We start from the raw sequence: 15,528 nt of genomic DNA on the forward strand, positions 1-15,528 counted from the left end.
GCTTCTACGACTGTGCAAATGACGTCGGAACTTGAATTAGTTTAAATATTTAAAAAAAACAACCTAATTTTGTCAACGTGCTCTTACACGTTTTTACATTGTTTTTTTTTTTTTTAATATTTAAACAGGGTTATTGCTTTACTTATTCTTTTGTTTTGATTTACCCTCCCCCAACACACACACACACACACACACACACACCTCTAAAGACCCAGGAAACGCCGGGTACCCCCGCTAGTTATATATAAAAATAAAAATCGAAAAATGCATGACTCGAAGAGACCATGTATGCCCCCTACCATCTTCAGAAGATTAAATTCACAAAATTAAACGGCGATAAAAAGTTTTCAAAATTAGATTTGTCGGAAGTTTACCTTCAGGTTAAAGTCAATGAAGAATGTTCAAAGTACCTGACAACAAACACATAAACGAACTTTTAAAACTTAATCGCCTTCCTTTATTATTAAAAGTAGCTCCAAGCCTATTCTAGCAAATACAATAGAACCACAGGATGGCCCTAGGATACGGCTTTTTTTTTTTCATGTTACCATATGGAATACGATCTTTTTCCGGTCCCTAGTTACGGTATTTGCCCCGCCTTACGGTGTTATTTATAATGTTATTTGATTATAAACATGTGCTTTACTGTATTTTGTTACTAATTTTTAATGCCGCATCCTGAGGTTCTACTGTGATGGACACGATGTTGGCGGGTATGGAATAGGAATATTTAGATGATATTTTGATTAAAAGCGAAAATAAGATGCGACACAAGGTTCAGTAAAGAGAATTGAAGAATACAAATTCAAGCCGAGTTCTGAAAAATGCAAATTCTTAAAAAAGATAAAATATTTAAGGCAGATTATTGACAGTAAAGGAGAAAGGCCAGACCCAAAAAGGGCTGAAACTATTAAGAATATCCCCACACTTGATAACGTGGATAACCTCAGGCTTCCTTGGGATTAGTAAATTACTCTAGCATTCATATACCAAACGTATATATGATATAAGATGGCTATTAAATAATTCGAAAAAAAAAAGTGGCACAACGTGGATTTGGTCAGAATCATGCAAACAGGCGTTTAAAAAGTAAAAGCGTTGTTTGTTAGCAGACCTATCATTGGCACATTTCAACCCCAAGAAGACAAAACATGTAGCGACTGCTAGCAATAAAGATCTAGATGCTGTACTGCTTCACAAAATCGCGGATGGATCTACAAAGCACATGCCTCGATAACGTTGCTTCCTGTGGAACAAAATTACAGTCAAATTGTAAAAGTGGGTTTAGCAGTAATTTATTCTGTAAAAAAGTTTAACAAATTTGTTTACTGAAGAGAGTTTATTCTGCAAACAGACCACAAACCACAAATAACAATTTTTGGTTCAAAAAAAGGTAAACCAACGCACACGAGAAATCAATTGTAACGTCGGGGCATAATTCTATTGAGTTATAATTTTAAAATAAAAAGAACATACTGTCAAAAAGGATAGATCACGCCGATGGATTATCAAGATTGATGCATAAATATTCGGAACCACTTGAAGAAACAGTAATCGCGGCGCTAAGAAAGGAGAATGAATTGTCGAATCTTATGCAATATGATTAGAAAACTTCCGGTCACGTTCTAAGACGTCGAAAAATCAGTGGCGAATGATAATTTCATTAATAAAATGAAAAAGCAAGTCTAATGGAATGAGGAAAATAAAAAGAGAAATAGTGTGTCACTTTTTCCTATATGTGACCGTGTATTGCTAAAGGCAGAGTAGTAATGCCGCCTACTCTGCAGAAGAGAGTTCTCAAAGACTTCGATACGGACCATCCGGGTATTTCACGAATGAAATCGTTAATGAGAGGTTATGCGTATTGGCCTAGGATGGACCAGGACATAGAAATGGTGCTGAAACAATGTAGAGCATGCTATTAGCAGCAAGGGAATCGCCAGTAAAAATTCAGCCGTGGTCAAAGAGGAATGCTCCATGGACTCCATTTTTTTTTTTTTTTTTACATTTTCACCCCAAACAAGGCACATTGCCACTTTGGTGTAGAGGGCTACTATCAGGGGCAGCAACTACTGGGGCACTATGTTGGGATTTGAGCAGCAAGATGTCGGTTCACGTTGCACTTGAACTTCTGCATGTCAGTACAGTTAGGGAAGCAGAAACCTGGAATGGAATTCCAGAGTCTAGCGGTTCTGGGGAAGAAACTACTGGAGTAGAAAGATATTTTACATCTAGGGATCTCTACTGTGTGGGAGTGGGATTTAGCTGCCTGTCGGGTTTGTCGAGGGTGTCTACATCGTGGGGGCACAAGTGTGTGCAGTTCGTCAGAGCATTCACCATTAAAATACTTGTAGAACAAGCAGAGGGATGCAACGTTTCGTCGATGGGACAGAGGCTGAAGCTTAGATGCCAGGGCCTATCAGATTGGCGACTTTTTTTAACCTTGTCTAGGAGCGAGAGACTAGTAGCAGATGCACCAGCCCAAATGTGACAACAATACTCCATACGTGGGCGAATGGTGGTCTTATATACTATGCAGGGCCCATAAATGAATTATATTACTTAGTCATAGTGGATAGTTTCACAAAGTGACAGAAGTGCAAACATCCGACGGACACTATAAATGCAATTGACGAAAGTTTTAGTCGTTTTGAACTACCGAAGACTTTAGTCGTCGACAATAGAACTCAACTCACAGAACAAGAATTTAAGGAATTCTGCAAATCACTGTCAATTGAGCATGTAACAGCGCTGGTTTATCGGAATGGCAGAAGAAAATCAAAGCTGTGGACACAAATGAGAGAAGTATTCAGAAAATTTTGGCAGTTTACAGAATCCCGCTAAACCCGAATGTGACGCCACATTTATGGCCGGTAGTGTTAATGTTTGCAACAAAAATACGCTCGGTATTTGATACACTGTTACCTATTCCTGCGAAGACATCCTCAATAATAAAGTCTATAGGCTAAGCCACTAAGTTTCCTTCGAAAACTTTATGGCTAGAAAATGTTTTGGGAAGAGGGGATGGTGACCAAAAGAATTAGACAAGTCATATCTATATATCTATAAAAGTGAGATTGTCTGTCTGTCTGTCTGTGTACGTTTCCCTATCAAATTACTCTGTCAATTTTCAGTCCGCAGACTCGAAATTTGATATAAGGGGTATTGAGATTTGGAAGAATTTTTTTAATCGGCTTTCGGTTAGAAATTTGGCTCTTAAGAGGTCAAAGTTCAACGATTTGACATTTGAAAACTTTACCAAACTCCTCCACCAATTTTGGGCCTAAATACTTAAAATTTTAAATGTAGGTTACTTGGACATGGATCAAGCTTTTAATTTGATTTGAGCCCCAAAACCTTTGAAATTTGAGCTGCTAAGGGATCAAAGTTTAAAAGATTTTACCTTTGCGGTTTCTAGCAAATTACTCAGCCAATTTTGGGTCTAAATATTTGAAATTTTACATAATGGGTACTCAGATATGCAGTAAATATTTTAATCAGTTTTGGAGGAAAAATTTTCATTCCAAAAGGTCAAAGTTGAAAGAGTTGACCTTTGCAGACTCTACCAAATTCCTCCGCCAATTTTGGGTCTAAACACTTGCAATATTAGATGTAGGCAACTTGGACACGGGTAAACATTTTTATTTTGATTTGAGCCCAAAACAATAAATGTTAAGGGGTAAAAATTGGGGTGAAAGTTAAAAAAAATTGACCTCTCAGCCAATTTTTGGTTTAAACATTTGAAATTTTACATGAAGTGTATTCAGCTTTTTAATCAGTTTTTGGCCGAAAATTTGTCTGCAAAGGAGTCAAAATCCAAAAGATTTGATCTTTGCCGTCTCTTGCAAACTATTCAGCCATTCAGTCTAAACAATTGACATTTTAGATGTAGGTTATCTGGACAGGAGTCAAACTTTTAATATATATATATATATATATATATATATATATATATATATATATATATATATATATGCCTATCAAGTTATTAACATTACATAGGACCCAAGCAAAGCCGAGCTGAACTGCTAGTACGATATAAAAGAAAACAAATTTCCATGCAAAAGACATTAGAATCGGTTAATACTAGGACACACCACTGACGTAACAGAAAATACCGAAGAGATACCAATAGAAATACTATATGACTCGTTTGAAATTCCTGTCCTGAAATTAGTTTCGTATAAAATTAAATAAATATATAGACATATGTTACATATATATTAGAATTATTAATATTGTCTAAGTAAATATATATATATATATGGATTAATTATAAATAATGTATTAATAAAATATTGAATAGAATTATGTTTTAGTAGTGTATATCAAAATGAATACAATTTATTAATATGAAAATTTAAATTTTACTGACTTTACTTGCAAATTCAAAATGGCGTAATCAAAGATAAAATAAAAGGTAATTGCAACTTCTTTTCCAATTTTTGGATTTTGTAATCATGCCCAAATGCATTTTATTATTTTTTTTTTCTTTTGTGAATTGATAATTGCCATTTCTTCTGATGAGCTGAGAGCAAAAGATTGATTGATTGATATAATAATTAAGTGAATCATTTTGCGCTACGAAACAGTTGCTGTCAAGAATTGTAAATGCCAACATAATTAAAGAAATAAATTGTAAGATGGTCAACATTATGAAATTTGGAATATAGACTTCTGTCATTTGTTTATTTTGTTCTCTCTCTCTCTCTCTCTCTCTCTCTCTCTCTCTCTCTCTCTCTCTCTCTCTCTCTCTCTCTCTCTCTCTCTCTCTCTCTCTGGGAAAAGGTTCATTTTACTGATGAATTTAAATTTAATTTTTTCGGATCAGACAAAAGACCACATGTCAGAAGAAAAAAAATAGAGAAAGACTGCCCCCTAAGTGTGTTAAAAGTACAGTAAAATTTGGAGGCGGCAGTATAATGGTATGGGGCATGATATTTTCAAAAGGAACTGGCCCCCTTGTGAGAATTCATGGAAAAGTTAATGCCCGAATGTACAGAGAATTGATTAGAGAACGTGTGGTACCTAATCCTTCTAATTATGATATCTTTATGCAAGAAAACGCACCGTGCCATAAAGCAAAAATAGTTTTAGAAGAGCTAAATAGATCCAATATTTGCGTTATGGATTGGCCAGCTCAGAGCCCAGACCTGAATCCAATTGAAAATGTTTGGAAAATTATTGGTGATAAGATCACAGAAAAAAACCAAAAAAATATTCATGATTTATGGGAATGTATAAAAACATCCTGGAATAATATTTCACCTATAATATGTGAACGATTGGTTCTGTCTTGCAGCAAAAAATGCCACAGTATGATTGAAAACAAGGGGCTTTTCACTAAATACTGAAAGGATTCTTTATTTTTTCATAATGAATTTCACTCGTTCCTTAACATTTGGACGCCTGTAATTTAATTAAATTTATTTATATGTAAAAAAAACTAATATGTATTAAAATCAAAAATTTAAAAAAAAATTTCTTTAACTACCATTATTAAACATAGGAAAATTCACCAAAAATGTTTTTTTCTTTTTCATCGATAAAGTTAGAAGCCATTAAAAAAAAAATTGATCGATCGTTCCTTACCTTTTGGACGCTACTGTATATACATACATATACATACATACATATATATATATACATACATATATATACATATATATACATATACATATATATATACATATACATACATATATATATACATAGATATATATACATACATATATACATATACATACATATATACATATACATACATATATACACATACATATATATACATACATATATATACATACATACATATATATATATATATATGCATACATATATATATATATACATACATATATATATACATACATATACATACTTACATATACGTACATATATATATACATACATACATACATACATATATGCATATACATACATACATATATATATATATATATATGACAATTGCTTTTAGCCATCTCAGTGCTCCCCACCAAACTCATCATAGTTTTCAGGTTAATCGTTAGTGACACCCAAAGCCCGTCCGTGGGCCCGAAGATGACCTTTCAGGCCAGCATTTGACTTACACAGTTTGCCACCACACATATGGCAGGCTAAGTTGTGAGCTTTTTTGTTTTTTTGCTCCCTCTGATCATGTCATGTGTTTTTTTATTGTTAATGTAAGCCGTTTTTGAGAGGAGCATGCGATTACAAGCCCCACATTTCAAACCGTTCAATTCAATGGAAAAAACTAACACATTGCACTTCCAAAGGTAGCTCCTGAGTTCAGCATGATCGATCCTTTTCCTCACAAAAATTTCAAATCCCTCTCTGACTAACCTCCTCCATTCAGGCCATCATTTTGCTAGGGTCTCTTTAAGATCGTCTTTTATGCAATCCTTCAGGCGCTTCTTTAGTCGATGTTGAGGATGTTTCCCGGTCTTAAGCTTGCCATAAAACAACAGCTTAGGCAGTCTTACATCCTCCATTCAAACAACATGACCTACCAAGCGCAAACGGTTCCTCATCACTATTGTTTCCATGCTCAAACCCTCAGCCTTCCCGAGAATATCCGTGTCAGGTGTCAGCAACTGCCATTTTACATAACTGAGGCATTTCTGATGGATATATGTATATCAATGGACCAGAGGTCATCTCGTCAGCATCAGACAAGGCCAAACTATTTGCAAAGAACTTTGCAGCTAATTCTACCCTATGCGACGAAGGCCATCAACTCCCCATATTTCCTCCTATAACACAGAACACGCTAGGTAACATACAAATATCCGTGCATGAGGTCGCCAAGCTAATCAAGAACCTAAATTCCAGTAAAGCAACTGCCCTGACGGAATCCCAATTATAGTGTTAAAAAAGTTTCAACCAGAACTTGCTCACATACTTACGAAACTGTTTAAGTGCTGCCTTAAGGAGAAGTGCTTTCCGACTCCCTGGAAGACCTCATCAGTTTGCCCTGTATTTAAGAATTCAGGTGATAAATCATCTCCCTCTCAGTACAGACCAATAAGTCTCATGTGTGTTATGAGTAAGTTGCTGGAATCCATATTAAATAGAGAAATAGTCAACCACCTCAGCAGAAATAACCTTCTAAATGACACACAATATGGTTTCCACTCTGCAAGATCTACTGCAGATGTGCTGACGGTTATATCTCACAGGATTAGTGAATCTCTTGACAAAGGCTTCCTTTCTAGGGCAATTGCTCTTGACATATCAAAAGCCTTCGACAAGGTATGGCATAAGGGTCTACTTCAAAAGATTTTCAGCTACAGTATAACTGGAAATGTTTTCTCAATCATTAAATCATTTCTCTCCGATAGGCTCATAAGAGTAGTGGTCGATGGACAAAAATCAGAGGCCTTCAGTATTAATGCTGGAGTCCCTCAGGGGTCAATCCTGGGCCCAACTCTCTTCCTGATCTACATCAATGACCTCCCTAAACACATACTTAAATCATTCGTTGACATCTATGCTGATGACACGACCATCTACGGCAACACATCAAAGGCTGTAAATGACAAAGTTCTCTCTGATTCTCTCTCCTCTGATTTTGAGCATGTGGTTCAGTGGGGGAAGACGTGGCTGGTTACCTTTAATGCATCTAAAACCAAACTCCTATCCTTACATCATCAACGCTCTGATCCCCATCTGGAATCAATTGGGATGGATGGCTCTTGTCTGGGAGAGGCCCCATGTTTTGACAAGCTTCTGGGTTTGACCTTTACTCCTGATCTGAAATGGAACATGTACATCAAGTCTGTTGCCAAGGTCGCTGGAAAGATGGTGGGATCCTTCTACCACTCCAGAAGATATCTCACTACTGATGCAATTCTCTATCTATATAAAAGCCAAGTACGTCCAAGGATGGAATACTGCTGCCATATCTGGGCAAGAGCTGCTAAAAACAGCCTATCCTGCCTTGACAGAGTACAAAATAAACTTCATGGCTTGGTAGGGGATGCCCTTTTCTCTACCCTGCAACCTCTCTCCCACAGAAGAGACGTTGCGAGCCTTTCTTTGATCGTTATTTCCGTGGCAGGTGTTCGTCTGAACTCCAATCTCTGGTCCCCCCTCGCCAATCTTTCACGAAAACCACCTGTCTAGCTGAAACCACTGTCAATAATTTTCCCCACTCTTTATCTGTGTTTAAATCAAAACGTAGATTCCATGAACAAAGCCTGTGGAACTCTCTTACATTTGCCTGTTTCCCACCTGACTACAACTTGGATGTCTTCAAGTTCAACATAAACAAATTCCTAATAAATCGCCCGCTTTAGTAAGACACTTTATCAAATCTCCATTAGTAACATTTACGACGATATTGTCCCATTGATTACTGTACATACAATAACCCTTATCCCCGAGTGGCTTCCAAGCCTTAATAAGTGGTGACTATCATCTAAAAAAAAAAAGGAATGTTCTCCGGTGAATTTAATGCACTTGGAATCCATCCCTTGCCACAATGTAAATACTCTTGACGAATATTTTCAAATAGGATTTTGTTGCTATTCAAGTACGGCAAGAGTATTTACATTGTGGCAAGAGACGGATTACAAGTGCTGTAAATTCACTGGAGTGCATTCCTTGTAAGTATTTGTAGAACACGACTTTCTTACCTAGGACTGCGTGCTTTAGAAATTCCTTCTCTGCTCCCTGGTTAGTTGGTATGGCAAGGGTCACATTGGTACACGTCAGGGTGACCTGGTGGTAAATGGAAATATATCTAGTGAGAGGGACGTAATTGAGGTGAAGGCCAAAGGTCAATTCCCTATTTCAACAATGTAGAGAAAATCTAAGCAAATGTTACCTCAAGATTTTACCCGTCTGCCTTTCACAATTCCCATCTTAAAGACTACGCAAAGAAAAGTAAATGATGTCACTTTTTCTTGGATTGCAGTTTTCACACCTGCATGTGTGCATTGTTTAAAATAGACACCAAATTCAGAACACTCTGAACATATGTATGGTCTGTTCTTTTATACAGTTGTGAGTACCAGACAATCGCCAACAGCATTAGGGAGAGACTAGAGGCAACTGAAATTTGGTTCCTGAGGAGAATTTTGACGGTATCCTGGACAGAAAAGAAAACAAATCAAGAGTTATTAGAAATGGCAAACACAAAAAGGTCTCTAATAAGAACAGTACAAAAAAGACAAATGAGGGTTATGGGGAAAAACATCAGAACAGATTATATTTATTTGTTTATTTGTTTATTTATTTATTTGTTTATTTGTTTATTTATTTATTTGTTTATTTGTTTATTTGTTTATTTGTTTGTTTGTTTATTTATTTATTTGTTTATTTATTTATTTGTTTATTTGTTTGTTTGTTTATTTATTTATATGTTTATTTATTTATTTGTTTATTTGTTTATTTCTTTATTTGTTTATTTATTTATTTGTTTATTTGTTTATTTATTTGTTTATTTGTTTATTTATTTATTTGTTTATTTATTTATTTATTTGTTTATTTATTTGTTTATTTGTTTATTTATTTATTTATTTGTTTATTTGTTTATTTATTTATTTGTTTATTTATTTATTTGTTTATTTATTTATTTATTTATTTGTTTGTTTATTTGTTTATTTGTTTATTTATTTATTTGTTTGTACATTGAAAACTTGGGCAACCTCAAAAATGATGATTTAATTGACGGGAAAGATCATAAGTAGGAGAAGCAGACAACAACGAGAAACATACATTGAAAACTTGGGCAACCTCAAAAATGATGATTTAATTGACGGGAAAGATCATAAGTAGAAGCAGACAACAACGAGAAACATACATTGAAAACTTGGGCAACCTCAAAAATGATGATTTAATTGACGGGAAAGATCATAAGTAGGAGAAGCAGACAACAACGAGAAACATACATTGAAAACTTGGGCAACCTCAAAAATGATGATTTAATTGACGGGAAAGATCATAAGTAGGAGAAGCAGGGGGACAACAACGAGAAACATACATTGAAAACTTGGGCAACCTCAAAAATGATGATTTAATTGACGGGAAAGATCATAAGTAGGAGAAGCAGGGGGACAACAACGAGAAACATACATTGAAAACTTGGGCAACCTCAAAAATGATGATTTAATTGACGGGAAAGATCATAAGTAGGAGAAGCAGGGGGACAACAACGAGAAACATACATTGAAAACTTGGGCAACCTCAAAAATGATGAACAATAATGAATTCCTGAGTGTCTTTAGGGAAAGAGATGGACGAAGAGTCATATCCATCAATGCCTTACCAGGCAGGACAACACTTGAATGAATGAATGTGTGCATTGTAAATAGATTACTCCTTAAGCATAATTCCTGCAATTTGCTAGTTCATTCATGCATAATTAAGGAAGCCAAATCACGTTGACGCACTGGTTCCTGTTAGATCAGTGAAGTTAAGCAACGTTGAGCCTGGTCAGTACTAAAATAGGTGACCATTTAAGAATTCCAGGTGATTTATGTGATCTCTGCTTATCTCGGCATTGTTTCCAGTCATCTAGCACTTTTTCTTGCTATTGGACTCAAACTGTGCCAATTCAGGAGAGGTGTGGTGGGGGACTGCACAAGCCTTGCCTGACAATTGCGCCTGCAGCTATCCTTACAGGGGGTAGTCATTGTCTCTTGAGACTGAACGGAAGCATCAGATAAGAAAGCTAAAGAATCACAACAACTAATGGACGAAAAAATGCCGTCTTTGATGCGACTATGTGATTGTATGACGAGCTATAATCAGCAGAACTAATAAAATTAATAATTCTAACCGATTAATTAAATAGAAGTCAATAAAACAAAGGAACTATTTATGAAATTATAGGAAAATATTTCATAGCTAGAAACAGATGATATCGACAATATCAGTTCCTAATTTTGAAACAAGAAATATTACGTTATTTGCCGTTGAAGAATGTTGTATTTTGTTAGGCAAAAATTGGAGATTGTTTGATTTGCTTAGGCAAAAATTGGAGATTGTTTGATTTGGTTAGGCAAAAATTGGAGATTGTTTGATTTGCTTAGGCAAAAATTGGAAATTGTTTGATTTGCTTAGGCAAAAATTGGAGATTGTTTGATTTGCTTAGGCAAAAATTGGAGATTGTTTGATTTGCTTAGGCAAAAATTGGAGATTGTTTGATTTGCTTAGGCAAAAATTGGAGATTGTTTGATTTGATTGGGCAAAAATTGGAAATTGTTTGATTTGGTTAGGCAAAAATTGGAGATTGTTTGATTTGCTTAGGCAAAAATTGGAGATTGTTTTATTTGATTGGGCAAAAATTGGAGATTGTTTGATTTGCTTAGGCAAAAATTGGAGATTGTTTGATTTGCTTAGGCAAAAATTGGAGATTGTTTGATTTGATTGGGCAAAAATTGGAGATTGTTTGATTTGATTGGGCAAAAATTGGAGATTGTTTGATTTGGTTAGGCAAAAATTGGAGATTGTTTGATTTGATTGGGCAAAAATTGAAGATTGTTTGATTTGCTTAGGCAAAAATTGGAGTGTGTTTGATCTGGTTAGGCAAAAATCTCAATTGAATGCAAGATTTTGTTTAGTTCTCTTCCACTGCAAAAACTTTGATACCAAGGTCAGAAATTATTTAATTAGAAATCAATAAAACAAATGAACTATTTATGAAATTATAGGAAGACACCTGTTTCCAATCGAATGCAGAAATTCCATGGTGGAAACAGATGACGTCGACAATATGAGTTGTGAAGGTGAGAAATTAGTTTTTCCAAATTTTGAAACAAGAAATAATATGCAGTTAGAGATTGCGCAGCCCTTGCTTTACTATAAAATCCTGCAGGTGGTATCCATTGTCTCTTATGAACGAAAAGGAGGCCTCTATATGTGACCATGTAACTTGTTTTAGCGAAAACTTAAAATTCTTTTGTTAATGAGCCAATTTACTGAATCCTGAAGAGATATCAGATAGCGTTTTTAGTTATCCGCAATTGAAGAAAGTCATTCTATAATTGTAATGTGGCCGTTACGCTCGAACTATGTTCATTAGAGTTCAAACTTTTCTCGGATCCCTATGCCATCTGGCACTGTCGAAAATGAACAAACAAACAAAAATAAATAAAATCCGGGTCGGCATCTTTTCCTTTTTAGTACAAGCATTTATTAACATTACTCTCCTTTCTTCAACCACATGCTAGCCACAGCCAGCCCATTCTCAACTTTACATGTCCATTTTCTTCGGTGCACAATTTTCTTCTCCCGACCACGTGGTGCATTTTTTCTCCTTTTTTTTCCCCCCTTTTTCTTCTTGCGCACACTTCCTAATTTGCATAGCTGCTGCTACTCTCTTTGCAAGCCAGCCAGCTTTCGCTTCTGCTGATATTTCTACACACACTCATATGCACATGTTACACAATTATTTCAAACATAATTTATTCCAGAAATTCACGGCCCTGTCGGTGGGGCATTAGAATACGCCGACTGCCCCCCTGCAGAGGGTAAAAGTCCCTCAATGGGGGTCCTGGATATGACCTTAAACTATATCCAGTGGTGAGGCCCCAGCTTGTGGGCTTTGATGAGTGTGGAGCCACCCTTTAATTACCATTGTTCCCAAGTCCACTCTAACCTGGAGGGGTAATACCTGTTAGGGTCCCAACTATGGGTTAAATAGAAACTGACGTGAAAACAACAAATATATTCTATTAAAAAAATTTTTTCTTCAAAATCTTTGGATTCGGCATTAAATAACCCGAAAAGGGTTGATATACCGTAAAACAAAAACAACCAACCAACCAGAAATTCACATTCAAAATAAAAACAAGATTCTAATTTATCACTTTTTTTTAATTTCTTATAAAAGTCCAAAATGATTTTTGTAATTTACTCTGTGTGTTAAGTCCCATTTCATCTGATTAATTTATACCGATTATATTGCCCCCCCCCCTCACCGGGATATATAAGATTGGCGACTGGGAATTCAAGTGCGAGCTTGTGACAAGTCTATAGAACAGATTTGACAACAGAGAATGAACTTACAGCACGTTTCCATTTGCCAAACTTGGACGAACGACATAGAGCTTTTCTATCGCCATATTAGGTGGACCACATATTAGGTGGACCAAATATTAGGTGGACTACATATTAGGTGGACCAAATATTAGGTGGACCACATATTAGGTGGACCAAATATTAGGTGGACCAAATATTAGGTGGACCACATATTAGGTGGACCAAATATTAAGTGGACCAAATATTAGGTGGACCACATGTTAGGTGGACCACATATTAGGTGGACCAAATATTAGGTGGACCACATATTAGGTGGACCAAATATTAGGTGGACCACATATTAGGTGGACCAAATATTAGGTGGACCACATATTAGGTGGACCACATATTATGTGGACCACATATTAGGTGGATCACGGAGATAAATTGGGGGGGGGGGTTCAACACACTCAGAAATATAGGGTGACCAAAAAAAAACGGGCGCCAACTCTGATTAGGCCCGGTTTCTTAGTGTTTTGTCCGACTGAACTGAAACTTTGGCCATAACTAGTTTATTATATTCAAAACATAACATCAAAACACTAGGGTCTTTGGCCTTTTTTTCTTCGTTCTACAGCATATGTTCTAGATATACTTTCTATGTTCTTTTTTTTTTGGGGGGGGGGGTCACCCTGTATAACAAGGTCGAATAAAGAGATAGGTTAGTTTACAAGTAAATTTCTAAAAACTATCCAACATATGTCAGCATTTAAAACGGATAGGATATATAGAAATATAACAAGGTTGAACAAGGAAGAGAACTAAAGACTTACATCTTTTTTTTTCTTTTTTGTTTTTACATAGGCATCACCACTTATCAAGGTCAAGAGGCCACTTGCGGATAAGGGTTAAAGAGTGTACAGTAGAAATTGGACAATGTAGTAATCGTTAGTAAATGGAAATTCGGTAAATTTGTTAAATTAAGTGGAACGGCTAATCAAGAACTTGTTTACGTTAGACTTGAAGACAACCATATTGTAGTCAGCTGGAAAGCAGGAAAACGGAAGACAATTCCATAAGCGTGAAGTTCTAAGAAAGAAGCTTTGTTCATGGAATCTACGTTTAGGTTTAGGCACAGATAAAGAGTGGGGGGAATTATTAATAGTGTTTTCAGCTAAACGAGTGTTTCTTGTGAAAGTTTGGCGAGGGGGGGGGCGTAGACTGAAGCTCAGTCGAACACTTTCCATGAAAATAATGATACAGCATCTTAATCCTAAAAGAAGAAAATATTGACGGCAAACTTCAAGGAACAATTTATCTTGGAGGAAGGTGATGTAAGTGGAAGATCCTGACACCCCTTGAGAATGGATTACTCAGTCAATGGGAAAGAGTAAGCTAATCTTGAGACTCCGGCATTCAAGATACATTTGAGAGTCAATCTCTTATTTATTATGGTGTGCGTTTGTACAATAAACTTTTTCTGTGTGTTGGAATCTCATTTCATCTGATTAATTTATACTGATTATATTGCCTCGGGGATATATCAATGACAAATAGAAATAAATTTATAACTTCTGTTCAGAAAAAAATTAATGAAAAAAATACCCCCATTCAAACTTAAATAAATTATTGTCACATTTTTGTTTCAAACAGCATTTTTAAAAGTTTTTTTTTTTTTTTTTTTGCCATCAAAATCTTTAAATTTAATCGCTGTTACAATTTCAAAGAATACTGTCAGTAACATTCGTTTTAATTTGCTCTTATTTATCCTTTCATTATTAGAGAGTTCTAATAATGAAAGGGGGATAATTATATTGTAAACATGCACAACGATGTATACTTAGTGGGGTTGTAAAGCTTTTAGATGACGTGTCAGGGTTTGTATTACTGTACACATAGATTCGAAGAAGTTGTCAAAAAACAAATATAGAACAAATAAATGTTATCAAAGGCAAGATAAGTTACTTTTCTACCTAACTGGATATATTTTTTGTGTTTTTATTCAGTGTAACATGTTTATTCAGCTCGAAAAACATGCAGTGTTTACCGATGTATTGGAAAATTCAAAATGGCAGCCGACTCTCTCTCGGAGAGGGTACGTTTGGGAAAAGGTATTATAAATAATAAACTAGACAAAATACTGTTAGAAAACAACCGAATACATGTCAACTTATGTCACGGTAACATATATTGAGCGAATTTCTAACAGTATTTTGTCTAGTTTATTATTTATAATACCTTTTCCCAAACGTACCCTCTCCGAGAGAGAGTCGGCTGCCATTTTGAATCTTCCAATACATCGGTAAACACTGCATGTTTTTCGAGCTGAATAAACATGTTACACTGAATAAAAACACAAAAAATATATCCAGTTAGGTAGAAAAGTAACTTATCTTGCCTTTGATAACATTTATTTGTTCTATATTTGTTTTTTGACAACTTTTTCGAATCTATGTGTACAGTAATACAAACCCGACGTGTCATTTATGGGGAAAATATTTGATTTGTGGGTTTGACCACATAAAATTTAATTTCTCCACTTGGAAAAGTTATTGCTTC

At 35.4% G+C, this 15,528-nt stretch overlaps 1 protein-coding gene across 5 annotated transcripts in view; it reads right to left on the minus strand.

Annotated features, from left to right (window-relative positions):
* Window positions 1–15,528, minus strand: part of LOC145242590 (monocarboxylate transporter 14-like) — a 168,987-nt gene that overhangs the window by 90,171 nt on the left and 63,288 nt on the right. The window contains exon 2 of one of the 5 annotated variants that reach the window (XM_080105694.1): window positions 8,640–8,724. The exons of the other annotated variants lie outside the window; for them this stretch is intronic. The gene's annotated coding sequence lies outside the window, so the exon portion shown is untranslated. The remainder of the gene's footprint in view (window positions 1–8,639; window positions 8,725–15,528) is intronic. 5 annotated transcript variants of the gene reach the window in all.

The sequence above is a fragment of the Euprymna scolopes genome, chromosome 21 (genome assembly GCF_053919585.1).
Source record: "Euprymna scolopes isolate OS-2025 chromosome 21, ASM5391958v1, whole genome shotgun sequence".
NCBI lineage: Eukaryota > Metazoa > Mollusca > Cephalopoda > Sepiida > Sepiolidae > Euprymna > Euprymna scolopes.